This window comes from Rhinoderma darwinii, unplaced genomic scaffold (genome assembly GCF_050947455.1).
Source record: "Rhinoderma darwinii isolate aRhiDar2 unplaced genomic scaffold, aRhiDar2.hap1 Scaffold_4269, whole genome shotgun sequence".
NCBI lineage: Eukaryota > Metazoa > Chordata > Amphibia > Anura > Rhinodermatidae > Rhinoderma > Rhinoderma darwinii.
This window is the reverse complement of record NW_027463799.1, coordinates 1-19,588: the sequence shown is the minus strand read 5'-3', so window position 1 is coordinate 19,588 and position 19,588 is coordinate 1. Positions and strand designations below refer to the sequence as shown.

Below are 19,588 nucleotides of genomic sequence, written 5' to 3'. Positions count from 1 at the left end.
CAGGTGCAGCTCTTTAACTTACCTAAAAGGGAGGGCGGAGAGAAGACAAGGAAGGTGAATGAGGTGTTCCAATGTGAAATGCCGGAAACACAGAAACACAGACGACACACAACAAGAGGTGGCAATCTATTCATTAATTGCATTTAATCAATGAGCTCATTATCACTCATGCATTGTCCAACAGGTGTTGAAATAATGGGATTAAAAGGGGAGATCCCTTCAGAAAGACAGAAACAATAGCAAAGACAAAAAACACTTTTGGAATCTGCTTTTAGTCAACACATAAGGAAAGGGTGCACCGGTCCTGGAAATACTGCAATACCAGGTCAATGCGTGGAGTGGACAGAGCAAGCTCTATTTCCATCTCCCTGTTCTAAAAATCCATTTAATATATGGTCCCCAGATAGGGGACGTATCAGATATTAAACTGATAAGAACAGATACTACACTTGATCTTAGCCAAAAGGCCGAGAAGCGATAACCCGAACGGGCCGCGCGTTGCCCGAGCCTGCCCGATACTGCTGTTCAGCCCTTGCAGCGATTCAGCCTACTTCTAGGCAATTCCATGGGGCCCTGCAGGCTCACACACTCACAGCTACACGGGAGGTGAATAAAGGCCGGAGAGGAAGCCAGACAGGATTTGCTTCTTTTGCTTGCACCACAATGCAGTGCTGAAAGAGGAGGAATCTACATAAAAACGCCTTCCTGGCAACGCCCAAATGCCCTGCTGCCATGCAGATAAACACTGGCAGCGGCAGCAAGTGCATGCCCACAGCCACCCCTTGTTCCTTCACACCTTGTATCAGCTGTAATCCAGTCCAGTCCAGTGCTGCCTGCTGAGCAGCACTGACCAACACTGCCTGGGCCCAGGCTTTTATCTCTGAGGCCCCATTATGATGTCAGAAAGCTGGCTCTGGAATCCTGAGGGCTCCACTATGACACGTGCAAAGTTCCGTCTGAACTTTATATAAGACGGTGAGGCTCAGTCAGTCACTCAGTGTTGCCTGAGAGGGCAACACTGCAACAGCCGGCCGCCAGGCTGTCTTTTTTTTGCACAGCTAGTTGCCTCCAGGAGGCCACAAGAGGGAGACAAGGGACTGCAAAATGGAAAATAGGCATCCACCAACTTTACAGACAACTTCTCCTTGCTCCTACAACCTCCATCCTTGCACAGTTTGTTATTCTTCTAGGTAACATAGTAACAAATCCAAATTGCTGCTCTCTTTGTAGGCAAGCAAGGCTTTGTTGCAACTGCAATTCTTACTTCTTCTTGAAATGTAGGGACGACAGTACATTCCATCACATCCATCTAGTGTACACAGGTAGGTCCATTGTGGCGGGCAGGCGAGCGGGCGGGCTGCTTTATTGGCTGTTTGCTGTTCCCCTACTCCACTCCACTATTTGACTGTTGTGCTGCATCAATCAATCAATCAATCAATCAATCAATCAATCAATCAATCAATCAGTGGCTGGCTCAGGTGCAGCTCTTTAACTTACCTAAAAGGGAGGGCGGAGAGAAGACAAGGAAGGTGAATGTGGTGTTCCAATGTGAAATGCCGGAAACACAGAAACACAGACGACACACAACAAGAGGTGGCAATCTATTCATTAATTGCATTTAATCAATGAGCTCATTATCACTCATGCATTGTCCAACAGGTGTTGAAATAATGGGATTAAAAGGGGAGATCCCTTCAGAAAGACAGAAACAATAGCAAAGACAAAAAACACTTTTGGAATCTGCTTTTAGTCAACACATAAGGAAAGGGTGCACCGGTCCTGGAAATACTGCAATACCAGGTCAATGCGTGGAGTGGACAGAGCAAGCTCTATTTCCATCTCCCTGTTCTAAAAATCCATTTAATATATGGTCCCCAGATAGGGGACGTATCAGATATTAAACTGATAAGAACAGATACTACACTTGATCTTAGCCAAAAGGCCGAGAAGCGATAACCCGAACGGGCCGCGCGTTGCCCGAGCCTGCCCGATACTGCTGTTCAGCCCTTGCAGCGATTCAGCCTACTTCTAGGCAATTCCATGGGGCCCTGCAGGCTCACACACTCACAGCTACACGGGAGGTGAATAAAGGCCGGAGAGGAAGCCAGACAGGATTTGCTTCTTTTGCTTGCACCACAATGCAGTGCTGAAAGAGGAGGAATCTACATAAAAACGCCTTCCTGGCAACGCCCAAATGCCCTGCTGCCATGCAGATAAACACTGGCAGCGGCAGCAAGTGCATGCCCACAGCCACCCCTTGTTCCTTCACACCTTGTATCAGCTGTAATCCAGTCCAGTCCAGTGCTGCCTGCTGAGCAGCACTGACCAACACTGCCTGGGCCCAGGCTTTTATCTCTGAGGCCCCATTATGATGTCAGAAAGCTGGCTCTGGAATCCTGAGGGCTCCACTATGACACGTGCAAAGTTCCGTCTGAACTTTATATAAGACGGTGAGGCTCAGTCAGTCACTCAGTGTTGCCTGAGAGGGCAACACTGCAACAGCCGGCCGCCAGGCTGTCTTTTTTTTGCACAGCTAGTTGCCTCCAGGAGGCCACAAGAGGGAGACAAGGGACTGCAAAATGGAAAATAGGCATCCACCAACTTTACAGACAACTTCTCCTTGCTCCTACAACCTCCATCCTTGCACAGTTTGTTATTCTTCTAGGTAACATAGTAACAAATCCAAATTGCTGCTCTCTTTGTAGGCAAGCAAGGCTTTGTTGCAACTGCAATTCTTACTTCTTCTTGAAATGTAGGGACGACAGTACATTCCATCACATCCATCTAGTGTACACAGGTAGGTCCATTGTGGCGGGCAGGCGAGCGGGCGGGCTGCTTTATTGGCTGTTTGCTGTTCCCCTACTCCACTCCACTATTTGACTGTTGTGCTGCATCAATCAATCAATCAATCAATCAATCAATCAATCAATCAATCAATCAATCAGTGGCTGGCTCAGGTGCAGCTCTTTAACTTACCTAAAAGGGAGGGCGGAGAGAAGACAAGGAAGGTGAATGAGGTGTTCCAATGTGAAATGCCGGAAACACAGAAACACAGACGACACACAACAAGAGGTGGCAATCTATTCATTAATTGCATTTAATCAATGAGCTCATTATCACTCATGCATTGTCCAACAGGTGTTGAAATAATGGGATTAAAAGGGGAGATCCCTTCAGAAAGACAGAAACAATAGCAAAGACAAAAAACACTTTTGGAATCTGCTTTTAGTCAACACATAAGGAAAGGGTGCACCGGTCCTGGAAATACTGCAATACCAGGTCAATGCGTAGAATGGACAGAGCAAGCTCTATTTCCATCTCCCTGTTCTAAAAATCCATTTAATATATGGTCCCCAGATAGGGGACGTATCAGATATTAAACTGATAAGAACAGATACTACACTTGATCTTAGCCAAAAGGCCGAGAAGCGATAACCCGAACGGGCCGCGCGTTGCCCGAGCCTGCCCGATACTGCTGTTCAGCCCTTGCAGCGATTCAGCCTACTTCTAGGCAATTCCATGGGGCCCTGCAGGCTCACACACTCACAGCTACACGGGAGGTGAATAAAGGCCGGAGAGGAAGCCAGACAGGATTTGCTTCTTTTGCTTGCACCACAATGCAGTGCTGAAAGAGGAGGAATCTACATAAAAACGCCTTCCTGGCAACGCCCAAATGCCCTGCTGCCATGCAGATAAACACTGGCAGCGGCAGCAAGTGCATGCCCACAGCCACCCCTTGTTCCTTCACACCTTGTATCAGCTGTAATCCAGTCCAGTCCAGTGCTGCCTGCTGAGCAGCACTGACCAACACTGCCTGGGCCCAGGCTTTTATCTCTGAGGCCCCATTATGATGTCAGAAAGCTGGCTCTGGAATCCTGAGGGCTCCACTATGACACGTGCAAAGTTCCGTCTGAACTTTATATAAGACGGTGAGGCTCAGTCAGTCACTCAGTGTTGCCTGAGAGGGCAACACTGCAACAGCCGGCCGCCAGGCTGTCTTTTTTTTGCACAGCTAGTTGCCTCCAGGAGGCCACAAGAGGGAGACAAGGGACTGCAAAATGGAAAATAGGCATCCACCAACTTTACAGACAACTTCTCCTTGCTCCTACAACCTCCATCCTTGCACAGTTTGTTATTCTTCTAGGTAACATAGTAACAAATCCAAATTGCTGCTCTCTTTGTAGGCAAGCAAGGCTTTGTTGCAACTGCAATTCTTACTTCTTCTTGAAATGTAGGGACGACAGTACATTCCATCACATCCATCTAGTGTACACAGGTAGGTCCATTGTGGCGGGCAGGCGAGCGGGCGGGCTGCTTTATTGGCTGTTTGCTGTTCCCCTACTCCACTCCACTATTTGACTGTTGTGCTGCATCAATCAATCAATCAATCAATCAATCAATCAATCAGTGGCTGGCTCAGGTGCAGCTCTTTAACTTACCTAAAAGGGAGGGCGGAGAGAAGACAAGGAAGGTGAATGAGGTGTTCCAATGTGAAATGCCGGAAACACAGAAACACAGACGACACACAACAAGAGGTGGCAATCTATTCATTAATTGCATTTAATCAATGAGCTCATTATCACTCATGCATTGTCCAACAGGTGTTGAAATAATGGGATTAAAAGGGGAGATCCCTTCAGAAAGACAGAAACAATAGCAAAGACAAAAAACACTTTTGGAATCTGCTTTTAGTCAACACATAAGGAAAGGGTGCACCGGTCCTGGAAATACTGCAATACCAGGTCAATGCGTGGAGTGGACAGAGCAAGCTCTATTTCCATCTCCCTGTTCTAAAAATCCATTTAATATATGGTCCCCAGATAGGGGACGTATCAGATATTAAACTGATAAGAACAGATACTACACTTGATCTTAGCCAAAAGGCCGAGAAGCGATAACCCGAACGGGCCGCGCGTTGCCCGAGCCTGCCCGATACTGCTGTTCAGCCCTTGCAGCGATTCAGCCTACTTCTAGGCAATTCCATGGGGCCCTGCAGGCTCACACACTCACAGCTACACGGGAGGTGAATAAAGGCCGGAGAGGAAGCCAGACAGGATTTGCTTCTTTTGCTTGCACCACAATGCAGTGCTGAAAGAGGAGGAATCTACATAAAAACGCCTTCCTGGCAACGCCCAAATGCCCTGCTGCCATGCAGATAAACACTGGCAGCGGCAGCAAGTGCATGCCCACAGCCACCCCTTGTTCCTTCACACCTTGTATCAGCTGTAATCCAGTCCAGTCCAGTGCTGCCTGCTGAGCAGCACTGACCAACACTGCCTGGGCCCAGGCTTTTATCTCTGAGGCCCCATTATGATGTCAGAAAGCTGGCTCTGGAATCCTGAGGGCTCCACTATGACACGTGCAAAGTTCCGTCTGAACTTTATATAAGACGGTGAGGCTCAGTCAGTCACTCAGTGTTGCCTGAGAGGGCAACACTGCAACAGCCGGCCGCCAGGCTGTCTTTTTTTTGCACAGCTAGTTGCCTCCAGGAGGCCACAAGAGGGAGACAAGGGACTGCAAAATGGAAAATAGGCATCCACCAACTTTACAGACAACTTCTCCTTGCTCCTACAACCTCCATCCTTGCACAGTTTGTTATTCTTCTAGGTAACATAGTAACAAATCCAAATTGCTGCTCTCTTTGTAGGCAAGCAAGGCTTTGTTGCAACTGCAATTCTTACTTCTTCTTGAAATGTAGGGACGACAGTACATTCCATCACATCCATCTAGTGTACACAGGTAGGTCCATTGTGGCGGGCAGGCGAGCGGGCGGGCTGCTTTATTGGCTGTTTGCTGTTCCCCTACTCCACTCCACTATTTGACTGTTGTGCTGCATCAATCAATCAATCAATCAATCAATCAATCAATCAATCAATCAGTGGCTGGCTCAGGTGCAGCTCTTTAACTTACCTAAAAGGGAGGGCGGAGAGAAGACAAGGAAGGTGAATGAGGTGTTCCAATGTGAAATGCCGGAAACACAGAAACACAGACGACACACAACAAGAGGTGGCAATCTATTCATTAATTGCATTTAATCAATGAGCTCATTATCACTCATGCATTGTCCAACAGGTGTTGAAATAATGGGATTAAAAGGGGAGATCCCTTCAGAAAGACAGAAACAATAGCAAAGACAAAAAACACTTTTGGAATCTGCTTTTAGTCAACACATAAGGAAAGGGTGCACCGGTCCTGGAAATACTGCAATACCAGGTCAATGCGTGGAGTGGACAGAGCAAGCTCTATTTCCATCTCCCTGTTCTAAAAATCCATTTAATATATGGTCCCCAGATAGGGGACGTATCAGATATTAAACTGATAAGAACAGATACTACACTTGATCTTAGCCAAAAGGCCGAGAAGCGATAACCCGAACGGGCCGCGCGTTGCCCGAGCCTGCCCGATACTGCTGTTCAGCCCTTGCAGCGATTCAGCCTACTTCTAGGCAATTCCATGGGGCCCTGCAGGCTCACACACTCACAGCTACACGGGAGGTGAATAAAGGCCGGAGAGGAAGCCAGACAGGATTTGCTTCTTTTGCTTGCACCACAATGCAGTGCTGAAAGAGGAGGAATCTACATAAAAACGCCTTCCTGGCAACGCCCAAATGCCCTGCTGCCATGCAGATAAACACTGGCAGCGGCAGCAAGTGCATGCCCACAGCCACCCCTTGTTCCTTCACACCTTGTATCAGCTGTAATCCAGTCCAGTCCAGTGCTGCCTGCTGAGCAGCACTGACCAACACTGCCTGGGCCCAGGCTTTTATCTCTGAGGCCCCATTATGATGTCAGAAAGCTGGCTCTGGAATCCTGAGGGCTCCACTATGACACGTGCAAAGTTCCGTCTGAACTTTATATAAGACGGTGAGGCTCAGTCAGTCACTCAGTGTTGCCTGAGAGGGCAACACTGCAACAGCCGGCCGCCAGGCTGTCTTTTTTTTGCACAGCTAGTTGCCTCCAGGAGGCCACAAGAGGGAGACAAGGGACTGCAAAATGGAAAATAGGCATCCACCAACTTTACAGACAACTTCTCCTTGCTCCTACAACCTCCATCCTTGCACAGTTTGTTATTCTTCTAGGTAACATAGTAACAAATCCAAATTGCTGCTCTCTTTGTAGGCAAGCAAGGCTTTGTTGCAACTGCAATTCTTACTTCTTCTTGAAATGTAGGGACGACAGTACATTCCATCACATCCATCTAGTGTACACAGGTAGGTCCATTGTGGCGGGCAGGCGAGCGGGCGGGCTGCTTTATTGGCTGTTTGCTGTTCCCCTACTCCACTCCACTATTTGACTGTTGTGCTGCATCAATCAATCAATCAATCAATCAATCAATCAATCAATCAATCAATCAATCAATCAATCAGTGGCTGGCTCAGGTGCAGCTCTTTAACTTACCTAAAAGGGAGGGCGGAGAGAAGACAAGGAAGGTGAATGAGGTGTTCCAATGTGAAATGCCGGAAACACAGAAACACAGACGACACACAACAAGAGGTGGCAATCTATTCATTAATTGCATTTAATCAATGAGCTCATTATCACTCATGCATTGTCCAACAGGTGTTGAAATAATGGGATTAAAAGGGGAGATCCCTTCAGAAAGACAGAAACAATAGCAAAGACAAAAAACACTTTTGGAATCTGCTTTTAGTCAACACATAAGGAAAGGGTGCACCGGTCCTGGAAATACTGCAATACCAGGTCAATGCGTGGAGTGGACAGAGCAAGCTCTATTTCCATCTCCCTGTTCTAAAAATCCATTTAATATATGGTCCCCAGATAGGGGACGTATCAGATATTAAACTGATAAGAACAGATACTACACTTGATCTTAGCCAAAAGGCCGAGAAGCGATAACCCGAACGGGCCGCGCGTTGCCCGAGCCTGCCCGATACTGCTGTTCAGCCCTTGCAGCGATTCAGCCTACTTCTAGGCAATTCCATGGGGCCCTGCAGGCTCACACACTCACAGCTACACGGGAGGTGAATAAAGGCCGGAGAGGAAGCCAGACAGGATTTGCTTCTTTTGCTTGCACCACAATGCAGTGCTGAAAGAGGAGGAATCTACATAAAAACGCCTTCCTGGCAACGCCCAAATGCCCTGCTGCCATGCAGATAAACACTGGCAGCGGCAGCAAGTGCATGCCCACAGCCACCCCTTGTTCCTTCACACCTTGTATCAGCTGTAATCCAGTCCAGTCCAGTGCTGCCTGCTGAGCAGCACTGACCAACACTGCCTGGGCCCAGGCTTTTATCTCTGAGGCCCCATTATGATGTCAGAAAGCTGGCTCTGGAATCCTGAGGGCTCCACTATGACACGTGCAAAGTTCCGTCTGAACTTTATATAAGACGGTGAGGCTCAGTCAGTCACTCAGTGTTGCCTGAGAGGGCAACACTGCAACAGCCGGCCGCCAGGCTGTCTTTTTTTTGCACAGCTAGTTGCCTCCAGGAGGCCACAAGAGGGAGACAAGGGACTGCAAAATGGAAAATAGGCATCCACCAACTTTACAGACAACTTCTCCTTGCTCCTACAACCTCCATCCTTGCACAGTTTGTTATTCTTCTAGGTAACATAGTAACAAATCCAAATTGCTGCTCTCTTTGTAGGCAAGCAAGGCTTTGTTGCAACTGCAATTCTTACTTCTTCTTGAAATGTAGGGACGACAGTACATTCCATCACATCCATCTAGTGTACACAGGTAGGTCCATTGTGGCGGGCAGGCGAGCGGGCGGGCTGCTTTATTGGCTGTTTGCTGTTCCCCTACTCCACTCCACTATTTGACTGTTGTGCTGCATCAATCAATCAATCAATCAATCAATCAATCAATCAATCAATCAATCAATCAATCAATCAATCAGTGGCTGGCTCAGGTGCAGCTCTTTAACTTACCTAAAAGGGAGGGCGGAGAGAAGACAAGGAAGGTGAATGAGGTGTTCCAATGTGAAATGCCGGAAACACAGAAACACAGACGACACACAACAAGAGGTGGCAATCTATTCATTAATTGCATTTAATCAATGAGCTCATTATCACTCATGCATTGTCCAACAGGTGTTGAAATAATGGGATTAAAAGGGGAGATCCCTTCAGAAAGACAGAAACAATAGCAAAGACAAAAAACACTTTTGGAATCTGCTTTTAGTCAACACATAAGGAAAGGGTGCACCGGTCCTGGAAATACTGCAATACCAGGTCAATGCGTGGAGTGGACAGAGCAAGCTCTATTTCCATCTCCCTGTTCTAAAAATCCATTTAATATATGGTCCCCAGATAGGGGACGTATCAGATATTAAACTAATAAGAACAGATACTACACTTGATCTTAGCCAAAAGGCCGAGAAGCGATAACCCGAACGGGCCGCGCGTTGCCCGAGCCTGCCCGATACTGCTGTTCAGCCCTTGCAGCGATTCAGCCTACTTCTAGGCAATTCCATGGGGCCCTGCAGGCTCACACACTCACAGCTACACGGGAGGTGAATAAAGGCCGGAGAGGAAGCCAGACAGGATTTGCTTCTTTTGCTTGCACCACAATGCAGTGCTGAAAGAGGAGGAATCTACATAAAAACGCCTTCCTGGCAACGCCCAAATGCCCTGCTGCCATGCAGATAAACACTGGCAGCGGCAGCAAGTGCATGCCCACAGCCACCCCTTGTTCCTTCACACCTTGTATCAGCTGTAATCCAGTCCAGTCCAGTGCTGCCTGCTGAGCAGCACTGACCAACACTGCCTGGGCCCAGGCTTTTATCTCTGAGGCCCCATTATGATGTCAGAAAGCTGGCTCTGGAATCCTGAGGGCTCCACTATGACACGTGCAAAGTTCCGTCTGAACTTTATATAAGACGGTGAGGCTCAGTCAGTCACTCAGTGTTGCCTGAGAGGGCAACACTGCAACAGCCGGCCGCCAGGCTGTCTTTTTTTTGCACAGCTAGTTGCCTCCAGGAGGCCACAAGAGGGAGACAAGGGACTGCAAAATGGAAAATAGGCATCCACCAACTTTACAGACAACTTCTCCTTGCTCCTACAACCTCCATCCTTGCACAGTTTGTTATTCTTCTAGGTAACATAGTAACAAATCCAAATTGCTGCTCTCTTTGTAGGCAAGCAAGGCTTTGTTGCAACTGCAATTCTTACTTCTTCTTGAAATGTAGGGACGACAGTACATTCCATCACATCCATCTAGTGTACACAGGTAGGTCCATTGTGGCGGGCAGGCGAGCGGGCGGGCTGCTTTATTGGCTGTTTGCTGTTCCCCTACTCCACTCCACTATTTGACTGTTGTGCTGCATCAATCAATCAATCAATCAATCAATCAATCAATCAATCAATCAATCAATCAGTGGCTGGCTCAGGTGCAGCTCTTTAACTTACCTAAAAGGGAGGGCGGAGAGAAGACAAGGAAGGTGAATGAGGTGTTCCAATGTGAAATGCCGGAAACACAGAAACACAGACGACACACAACAAGAGGTGGCAATCTATTCATTAATTGCATTTAATCAATGAGCTCATTATCACTCATGCATTGTCCAACAGGTGTTGAAATAATGGGATTAAAAGGGGAGATCCCTTCAGAAAGACAGAAACAATAGCAAAGACAAAAAACACTTTTGGAATCTGCTTTTAGTCAACACATAAGGAAAGGGTGCACCGGTCCTGGAAATACTGCAATACCAGGTCAATGCGTGGAGTGGACAGAGCAAGCTCTATTTCCATCTCCCTGTTCTAAAAATCCATTTAATATATGGTCCCCAGATAGGGGACGTATCAGATATTAAACTGATAAGAACAGATACTACACTTGATCTTAGCCAAAAGGCCGAGAAGCGATAACCCGAACGGGCCGCGCGTTGCCCGAGCCTGCCCGATACTGCTGTTCAGCCCTTGCAGCGATTCAGCCTACTTCTAGGCAATTCCATGGGGCCCTGCAGGCTCACACACTCACAGCTACACGGGAGGTGAATAAAGGCCGGAGAGGAAGCCAGACAGGATTTGCTTCTTTTGCTTGCACCACAATGCAGTGCTGAAAGAGGAGGAATCTACATAAAAACGCCTTCCTGGCAACGCCCAAATGCCCTGCTGCCATGCAGATAAACACTGGCAGCGGCAGCAAGTGCATGCCCACAGCCACCCCTTGTTCCTTCACACCTTGTATCAGCTGTAATCCAGTCCAGTCCAGTGCTGCCTGCTGAGCAGCACTGACCAACACTGCCTGGGCCCAGGCTTTTATCTCTGAGGCCCCATTATGATGTCAGAAAGCTGGCTCTGGAATCCTGAGGGCTCCACTATGACACGTGCAAAGTTCCGTCTGAACTTTATATAAGACGGTGAGGCTCAGTCAGTCACTCAGTGTTGCCTGAGAGGGCAACACTGCAACAGCCGGCCGCCAGGCTGTCTTTTTTTTGCACAGCTAGTTGCCTCCAGGAGGCCACAAGAGGGAGACAAGGGACTGCAAAATGGAAAATAGGCATCCACCAACTTTACAGACAACTTCTCCTTGCTCCTACAACCTCCATCCTTGCACAGTTTGTTATTCTTCTAGGTAACATAGTAACAAATCCAAATTGCTGCTCTCTTTGTAGGCAAGCAAGGCTTTGTTGCAACTGCAATTCTTACTTCTTCTTGAAATGTAGGGACGACAGTACATTCCATCACATCCATCTAGTGTACACAGGTAGGTCCATTGTGGCGGGCAGGCGAGCGGGCGGGCTGCTTTATTGGCTGTTTGCTGTTCCCCTACTCCACTCCACTATTTGACTGTTGTGCTGCATCAATCAATCAATCAATCAATCAATCAATCAATCAATCAATCAATCAATCAGTGGCTGGCTCAGGTGCAGCTCTTTAACTTACCTAAAAGGGAGGGCGGAGAGAAGACAAGGAAGGTGAATGAGGTGTTCCAATGTGAAATGCCGGAAACACAGAAACACAGACGACACACAACAAGAGGTGGCAATCTATTCATTAATTGCATTTAATCAATGAGCTCATTATCACTCATGCATTGTCCAACAGGTGTTGAAATAATGGGATTAAAAGGGGAGATCCCTTCAGAAAGACAGAAACAATAGCAAAGACAAAAAACACTTTTGGAATCTGCTTTTAGTCAACACATAAGGAAAGGGTGCACCGGTCCTGGAAATACTGCAATACCAGGTCAATGCGTGGAGTGGACAGAGCAAGCTCTATTTCCATCTCCCTGTTCTAAAAATCCATTTAATATATGGTCCCCAGATAGGGGACGTATCAGATATTAAACTGATAAGAACAGATACTACACTTGATCTTAGCCAAAAGGCCGAGAAGCGATAACCCGAACGGGCCGCGCGTTGCCCGAGCCTGCCCGATACTGCTGTTCAGCCCTTGCAGCGATTCAGCCTACTTCTAGGCAATTCCATGGGGCCCTGCAGGCTCACACACTCACAGCTACACGGGAGGTGAATAAAGGCCGGAGAGGAAGCCAGACAGGATTTGCTTCTTTTGCTTGCACCACAATGCAGTGCTGAAAGAGGAGGAATCTACATAAAAACGCCTTCCTGGCAACGCCCAAATGCCCTGCTGCCATGCAGATAAACACTGGCAGCGGCAGCAAGTGCATGCCCACAGCCACCCCTTGTTCCTTCACACCTTGTATCAGCTGTAATCCAGTCCAGTCCAGTGCTGCCTGCTGAGCAGCACTGACCAACACTGCCTGGGCCCAGGCTTTTATCTCTGAGGCCCCATTATGATGTCAGAAAGCTGGCTCTGGAATCCTGAGGGCTCCACTATGACACGTGCAAAGTTCCGTCTGAACTTTATATAAGACGGTGAGGCTCAGTCAGTCACTCAGTGTTGCCTGAGAGGGCAACACTGCAACAGCCGGCCGCCAGGCTGTCTTTTTTTTGCACAGCTAGTTGCCTCCAGGAGGCCACAAGAGGGAGACAAGGGACTGCAAAATGGAAAATAGGCATCCACCAACTTTACAGACAACTTCTCCTTGCTCCTACAACCTCCATCCTTGCACAGTTTGTTATTCTTCTAGGTAACATAGTAACAAATCCAAATTGCTGCTCTCTTTGTAGGCAAGCAAGGCTTTGTTGCAACTGCAATTCTTACTTCTTCTTGAAATGTAGGGACGACAGTACATTCCATCACATCCATCTAGTGTATACAGGTAGGTCCATTGTGGCGGGCAGGCGAGCGGGCGGGCTGCTTTATTGGCTGTTTGCTGTTCCCCTACTCCACTCCACTATTTGACTGTTGTGCTGCATCAATCAATCAATCAATCAATCAATCAATCAATCAATCAATCAATCAATCAGTGGCTGGCTCAGGTGCAGCTCTTTAACTTACCTAAAAGGGAGGGCGGAGAGAAGACAAGGAAGGTGAATGAGGTGTTCCAATGTGAAATGCCGGAAACACAGAAACACAGACGACACACAACAAGAGGTGGCAATCTATTCATTAATTGCATTTAATCAATGAGCTCATTATCACTCATGCATTGTCCAACAGGTGTTGAAATAATGGGATTAAAAGGGGAGATCCCTTCAGAAAGACAGAAACAATAGCAAAGACAAAAAACACTTTTGGAATCTGCTTTTAGTCAACACATAAGGAAAGGGTGCACCGGTCCTGGAAATACTGCAATACCAGGTCAATGCGTGGAGTGGACAGAGCAAGCTCTATTTCCATCTCCCTGTTCTAAAAATCCATTTAATATATGGTCCCCAGATAGGGGACGTATCAGATATTAAACTGATAAGAACAGATACTACACTTGATCTTAGCCAAAAGGCCGAGAAGCGATAACCCGAACGGGCCGCGCGTTGCCCGAGCCTGCCCGATACTGCTGTTCAGCCCTTGCAGCGATTCAGCCTACTTCTAGGCAATTCCATGGGGCCCTGCAGGCTCACACACTCACAGCTACACGGGAGGTGAATAAAGGCCGGAGAGGAAGCCAGACAGGATTTGCTTCTTTTGCTTGCACCACAATGCAGTGCTGAAAGAGGAGGAATCTACATAAAAACGCCTTCCTGGCAACGCCCAAATGCCCTGCTGCCATGCAGATAAACACTGGCAGCGGCAGCAAGTGCATGCCCACAGCCACCCCTTGTTCCTTCACACCTTGTATCAGCTGTAATCCAGTCCAGTCCAGTGCTGCCTGCTGAGCAGCACTGACCAACACTGCCTGGGCCCAGGCTTTTATCTCTGAGGCCCCATTATGATGTCAGAAAGCTGGCTCTGGAATCCTGAGGGCTCCACTATGACACGTGCAAAGTTCCGTCTGAACTTTATATAAGACGGTGAGGCTCAGTCAGTCACTCAGTGTTGCCTGAGAGGGCAACACTGCAACAGCCGGCCGCCAGGCTGTCTTTTTTTTGCACAGCTAGTTGCCTCCAGGAGGCCACAAGAGGGAGACAAGGGACTGCAAAATGGAAAATAGGCATCCACCAACTTTACAGACAACTTCTCCTTGCTCCTACAACCTCCATCCTTGCACAGTTTGTTATTCTTCTAGGTAACATAGTAACAAATCCAAATTGCTGCTCTCTTTGTAGGCAAGCAAGGCTTTGTTGCAACTGCAATTCTTACTTCTTCTTGAAATGTAGGGACGACAGTACATTCCATCACATCCATCTAGTGTACACAGGTAGGTCCATTGTGGCGGGCAGGCGAGCGGGCGGGCTGCTTTATTGGCTGTTTGCTGTTCCCCTACTCCACTCCACTATTTGACTGTTGTGCTGCATCAATCAATCAATCAATCAATCAATCAATCAATCAATCAATCAGTGGCTGGCTCAGGTGCAGCTCTTTAACTTACCTAAAAGGGAGGGCGGAGAGAAGACAAGGAAGGTGAATGAGGTGTTCCAATGTGAAATGCCGGAAACACAGAAACACAGACGACACACAACAAGAGGTGGCAATCTATTCATTAATTGCATTTAATCAATGAGCTCATTATCACTCATGCATTGTCCAACAGGTGTTGAAATAATGGGATTAAAAGGGGAGATCCCTTCAGAAAGACAGAAACAATAGCAAAGACAAAAAACACTTTTGGAATCTGCTTTTAGTCAACACATAAGGAAAGGGTGCACCGGTCCTGGAAATACTGCAATACCAGGTCAATGCGTGGAGTGGACAGAGCAAGCTCTATTTCCATCTCCCTGTTCTAAAAATCCATTTAATATATGGTCCCCAGATAGGGGACGTATCAGATATTAAACTGATAAGAACAGATACTACACTTGATCTTAGCCAAAAGGCCGAGAAGCGATAACCCGAACGGGCCGCGCGTTGCCCGAGCCTGCCCGATACTGCTGTTCAGCCCTTGCAGCGATTCAGCCTACTTCTAGGCAATTCCATGGGGCCCTGCAGGCTCACACACTCACAGCTACACGGGAGGTGAATAAAGGCCGGAGAGGAAGCCAGACAGGATTTGCTTCTTTTGCTTGCACCACAATGCAGTGCTGAAAGAGGAGGAATCTACATAAAAACGCCTTCCTGGCAACGCCCAAATGCCCTGCTGCCATGCAGATAAACACTGGCAGCGGCAGCAAGTGCATGCCCACAGCCACCCCTTGTTCCTTCACACCTTGTATCAGCTGTAATCCAGTCCAGTCCAGTGCTGCCTGCTGAGCAGCACTGACCAACACTGCCTGGGCCCAGGCTTTTATCTCTGAGGCCCCATTATGATGTCAGAAAGCTGGCTCTGGAATCCTGAGGGCTCCACTATGACACGTGCAAAGTTCCGTCTGAACTTTATATAAGACGGTGAGGCTCAGTCAGTCACTCAGTGTTGCCTGAGAGGGCAACACTGCAACAGCCGGCCGCCAGGCTGTCTTTTTTTTGCACAGCTAGTTGCCTCCAGGAGGCCACAAGAGGGAGACAAGGGACTGCAAAATGGAAAATAGGCATCCACCAACTTTACAGACAACTTCTCCTTGCTCCTACAACCTCCATCCTTGCACAGTTTGTTATTCTTCTAGGTAACATAGTAACAAATCCAAATTGCTGCTCTCTTTGTAGGCAAGCAAGGCTTTGTTGCAACTGCAATTCTTACTTCTTCTTGAAATGTAGGGACGACAGTACATTCCATCACATCCATCTAGTGTACACAGGTAGGTCCATTGTGGCGGGCAGGCGAGCGGGCGGGCTGCTTTATTGGCTGTTTGCTGTTCCCCTACTCCACTCCACTATTTGACTGTTGTGCTGCATCAATCAATCAATCAATCAATCAATCAATCAATCAATCAATCAATCAAGTGGCTGGCTCAGGTGCAGCTCTTTAACTTACCTAAAAGGGAGGGCGGAGAGAAGACAAGGAAGGTGAATGAGGTGTTCCAATGTGAAATGCCGGAAACACAGAAACACAGACGACACACAACAAGAGGTGGCAATCTATTCATTAATTGCATTTAATCAATGAGCTCATTATCACTCATGCATTGTCCAACAGGTGTTGAAATAATGGGATTAAAAGGGGAGATCCCTTCAGAAAGACAGAAACAATAGCAAAGACAAAAAACACTTTTGGAATCTGCTTTTAGTCAACACATAAGGAAAGGGTGCACCGGTCCTGGAAATACTGCAATACCAGGTCAATGCGTGGAGTGGACAGAGCAAGCTCTATTTCCATCTCCCTGTTCTAAAAATCCATTTAATATATGGTCCCCAGATAGGGGACGTATCAGATATTAAACTGATAAGAACAGATACTACACTTGATCTTAGCCAAAAGGCCGAGAAGCGATAACCCGAACGGGCCGCGCGTTGCCCGAGCCTGCCCGATACTGCTGTTCAGCCCTTGCAGCGATTCAGCCTACTTCTAGGCAATTCCATGGGGCCCTGCAGGCTCACACACTCACAGCTACACGGGAGGTGAATAAAGGCCGGAGAGGAAGCCAGACAGGATTTGCTTCTTTTGCTTGCACCACAATGCAGTGCTGAAAGAGGAGGAATCTACATAAAAACGCCTTCCTGGCAACGCCCAAATGCCCTGCTGCCATGCAGATAAACACTGGCAGCGGCAGCAAGTGCATGCCCACAGCCACCCCTTGTTCCTTCACACCTTGTATCAGCTGTAATCCAGTCCAGTCCAGTGCTGCCTGCTGAGCAGCACTGACCAACACTGCCTGGGCCCAGGCTTTTATCTCTGAGGCCCCATTATGATGTCAGAAAGCTGGCTCTGGAATCCTGAGGGCTCCACTATGACACGTGCAAAGTTCCGTCTGAACTTTATATAAGACGGTGAGGCTCAGTCAGTCACTCAGTGTTGCCTGAGAGGGCAACACTGCAACAGCCGGCCGCCAGGCTGTCTTTTTTTTGCACAGCTAGTTGCCTCCAGGAGGCCACAAGAGGGAGACAAGGGACTGCAAAATGGAAAATAGGCATCCACCAACTTTACAGACAACTTCTCCTTGCTCCTACAACCTCCATCCTTGCACAGTTTGTTATTCTTCTAGGTAACATAGTAACAAATCCAAATTGCTGCTCTCTTTGTAGGCAAGCAAGGCTTTGTTGCAACTGCAATTCTTACTTCTTCTTGAAATGTAGGGACGACAGTACATTCCATCACATCCATCTAGTGTACACAGGTAGGTCCATTGTGGCGGGCAGGCGAGCGGGCGGGCTGCTTTATTGGCTGTTTGCTGTTCCCCTACTCCACTCCACTATTTGACTGTTGTGCTGCATCAATCAATCAATCAATCAATCAATCAATCAATCAATCAATCAATCAGTGGCTGGCTCAGGTGCAGCTCTTTAACTTACCTAAAAGGGAGGGCGGAGAGAAGACAAGGAAGGTGAATGAGGTGTTCCAATGTGAAATGCCGGAAACACAGAAACACAGACGACACACAACAAGAGGTGGCAATCTATTCATTAATTGCATTTAATCAATGAGCTCATTATCACTCATGCATTGTCCAACAGGTGTTGAAATAATGGGATTAAAAGGGGAGATCCCTTCAGAAAGACAGAAACAATAGCAAAGACAAAAAACACTTTTGGAATCTGCTTTTAGTCAACACATAAGGAAAGGGTGCACCGGTCCTGGAAATACTGCAATACCAGGTCAATGCGTGGAGTGGACAGAGCAAGCTCTATTTCCATCTCCCTGTTCTAAAAATCCATTTAATATATGGTCCCCAGATAGGGGACGTATCAGATATTAAACTGATAAGAACAGATACTACACTTGATCTTAGCCAAAAGGCCGAGAAGCGATAACCCGAACGGGCCGCGCGTTGCCCGAGCCTGCCCGATACTGCTGTTCAGCCCTTGCAGCGATTCAGCCTACTTCTAGGCAATTCCATGGGGCCCTGCAGGCTCACACACTCACAGCTACACGGGAGGTGAATAAAGGCCGGAGAGGAAGCCAGACAGGATTTGCTTCTTTTGCTTGCACCACAATGCAGTGCTGAAAGAGGAGGAATCTACATAAAAACGCCTTCCTGGCAACGCCCAAATGCCCTGCTGCCATGCAGATAAACACTGGCAGCGGCAGCAAGTGCATGCCCACAGCCACCCCTTGTTCCTTCACACCTTGTATCAGCTGTAATCCAGTCCAGTCCAGTGCTGCCTGCTGAGCAGCACTGACCAACACTGCCTGGGCCCAGGCTTTTATCTCTGAGGCCCCATTATGATGTCAGAAAGCTGGCTCTGGAATCCTGAGGGCTCCACTATGACACGTGCAAAGTTCCGTCTGAACTTTATATAAGACGGTGAGGCTCAGTCAGTCACTCAGTGTTGCCTGAGAGGGCAACACTGCAACAGCCGGCCGCCAGGCTGTCTTTTTTTTGCACAGCTAGTTGCCTCCAGGAGGCCACAAGAGGGAGACAAGGGACTGCAAAATGGAAAATAGGCATCCACCAACTTTACAGACAACTTCTCCTTGCTCCTACAACCTCCATCCTTGCACAGTTTGTTATTCTTCTAGGTAACATAGTAACAAATCCAAATTGCTGCTCTCTTTGTAGGCAAGCAAGGCTTTGTTGCAACTGCAATTCTTACTTCTTCTTGAAATGTAGGGACGACAGTACATTCCATCACATCCATCTAGTGTACACAGGTAGGTCCATTGTGGCGGGCAGGCGAGCGGGCGAGCTGCTTTATTGGCTGTTTGCTGTTCCCCTACTCCACTCCACTATTTGACTGTTGTGCTGCATCAATCAATCAATCAATCAATCAATCAATCAATCAATCAATCAATCAATCAATCAGTGGCTGGCTCAGGTGCAGCTCTTTAACTTACCTAAAAGGGAGGGCGGAGAGAAGACAAGGAAGGTGAATGAGGTGTTCCAATGTGAAATGCCGGAAACACAGAAACACAGACGACACACAACAAGAGGTGGCAATCTATTCATTAATTGCATTTAATCAATGAGCTCATTATCACTCATGCATTGTCCAACAGGTGTTGAAATAATGGGATTAAAAGGGGAGATCCCTTCAGAAAGACAGAAACAATAGCAAAGACAAAAAACACTTTTGGAATCTGCTTTTAGTCAACACATAAGGAAAGGGTGCACCGGTCCTGGAAATACTGCAATACCAGGTCAATGCGTGGAGTGGACAGAGCAAGCTCTATTTCCATCTCCCTGTTCTAAAAA

The 19,588-nt window shown here is 47.7% G+C and overlaps 13 non-coding genes and 1 pseudogene across 13 annotated transcripts; all 14 read right to left on the bottom strand.

The window, feature by feature from the left end:
• Positions 1-288: 288 nt before the first annotated feature.
• On the bottom strand, positions 289-479 carry LOC142710652 (U2 spliceosomal RNA). The gene has a single exon (XR_012869658.1). It is a non-coding gene; the product is annotated as a U2 spliceosomal RNA (small nuclear RNA).
• A 1,284-nt stretch (positions 480-1,763) lies between these two features.
• Positions 1,764-1,954, bottom strand: LOC142710651 (U2 spliceosomal RNA). The gene has a single exon (XR_012869657.1). It is a non-coding gene; the product is annotated as a U2 spliceosomal RNA (small nuclear RNA).
• A 1,288-nt stretch (positions 1,955-3,242) lies between these two features.
• LOC142710647 (U2 spliceosomal RNA) lies at positions 3,243-3,433 on the bottom strand. Its single transcript, XR_012869655.1, has one exon. It is a non-coding gene; the product is annotated as a U2 spliceosomal RNA (small nuclear RNA).
• A 1,272-nt stretch (positions 3,434-4,705) lies between these two features.
• LOC142710650 (U2 spliceosomal RNA) lies at positions 4,706-4,896 on the bottom strand. Its single transcript, XR_012869656.1, has one exon. It is a non-coding gene; the product is annotated as a U2 spliceosomal RNA (small nuclear RNA).
• A 1,280-nt stretch (positions 4,897-6,176) lies between these two features.
• LOC142710642 (U2 spliceosomal RNA) lies at positions 6,177-6,367 on the bottom strand. Its single transcript, XR_012869650.1, has one exon. It is a non-coding gene; the product is annotated as a U2 spliceosomal RNA (small nuclear RNA).
• A 1,296-nt stretch (positions 6,368-7,663) lies between these two features.
• Positions 7,664-7,854, bottom strand: LOC142710629 (U2 spliceosomal RNA). The gene has a single exon (XR_012869639.1). It is a non-coding gene; the product is annotated as a U2 spliceosomal RNA (small nuclear RNA).
• Positions 7,855-9,154: 1,300 nt separating this feature from the next.
• On the bottom strand, positions 9,155-9,345 carry LOC142710646 (U2 spliceosomal RNA). The gene has a single exon (XR_012869654.1). It is a non-coding gene; the product is annotated as a U2 spliceosomal RNA (small nuclear RNA).
• A 1,288-nt stretch (positions 9,346-10,633) lies between these two features.
• Positions 10,634-10,824, bottom strand: LOC142710617 (U2 spliceosomal RNA). The gene has a single exon (XR_012869628.1). It is a non-coding gene; the product is annotated as a U2 spliceosomal RNA (small nuclear RNA).
• Positions 10,825-12,112: 1,288 nt separating this feature from the next.
• LOC142710694 (U2 spliceosomal RNA) lies at positions 12,113-12,303 on the bottom strand. Its single transcript, XR_012869696.1, has one exon. It is a non-coding gene; the product is annotated as a U2 spliceosomal RNA (small nuclear RNA).
• A 1,288-nt stretch (positions 12,304-13,591) lies between these two features.
• On the bottom strand, positions 13,592-13,782 carry LOC142710681 (U2 spliceosomal RNA). The gene has a single exon (XR_012869685.1). It is a non-coding gene; the product is annotated as a U2 spliceosomal RNA (small nuclear RNA).
• A 1,280-nt stretch (positions 13,783-15,062) lies between these two features.
• LOC142710669 (U2 spliceosomal RNA) lies at positions 15,063-15,253 on the bottom strand. Its single transcript, XR_012869674.1, has one exon. It is a non-coding gene; the product is annotated as a U2 spliceosomal RNA (small nuclear RNA).
• Positions 15,254-16,538: 1,285 nt separating this feature from the next.
• LOC142710657 (U2 spliceosomal RNA) lies at positions 16,539-16,729 on the bottom strand. The gene has a single exon (XR_012869663.1). It is a non-coding gene; the product is annotated as a U2 spliceosomal RNA (small nuclear RNA).
• Positions 16,730-18,013: 1,284 nt separating this feature from the next.
• On the bottom strand, positions 18,014-18,204 carry LOC142710610 (U2 spliceosomal RNA). Its single transcript, XR_012869622.1, has one exon. It is a non-coding gene; the product is annotated as a U2 spliceosomal RNA (small nuclear RNA).
• A 1,292-nt stretch (positions 18,205-19,496) lies between these two features.
• LOC142710648 (U2 spliceosomal RNA) lies at positions 19,497-19,588 on the bottom strand (annotated as a pseudogene; the record flags this gene model as incomplete).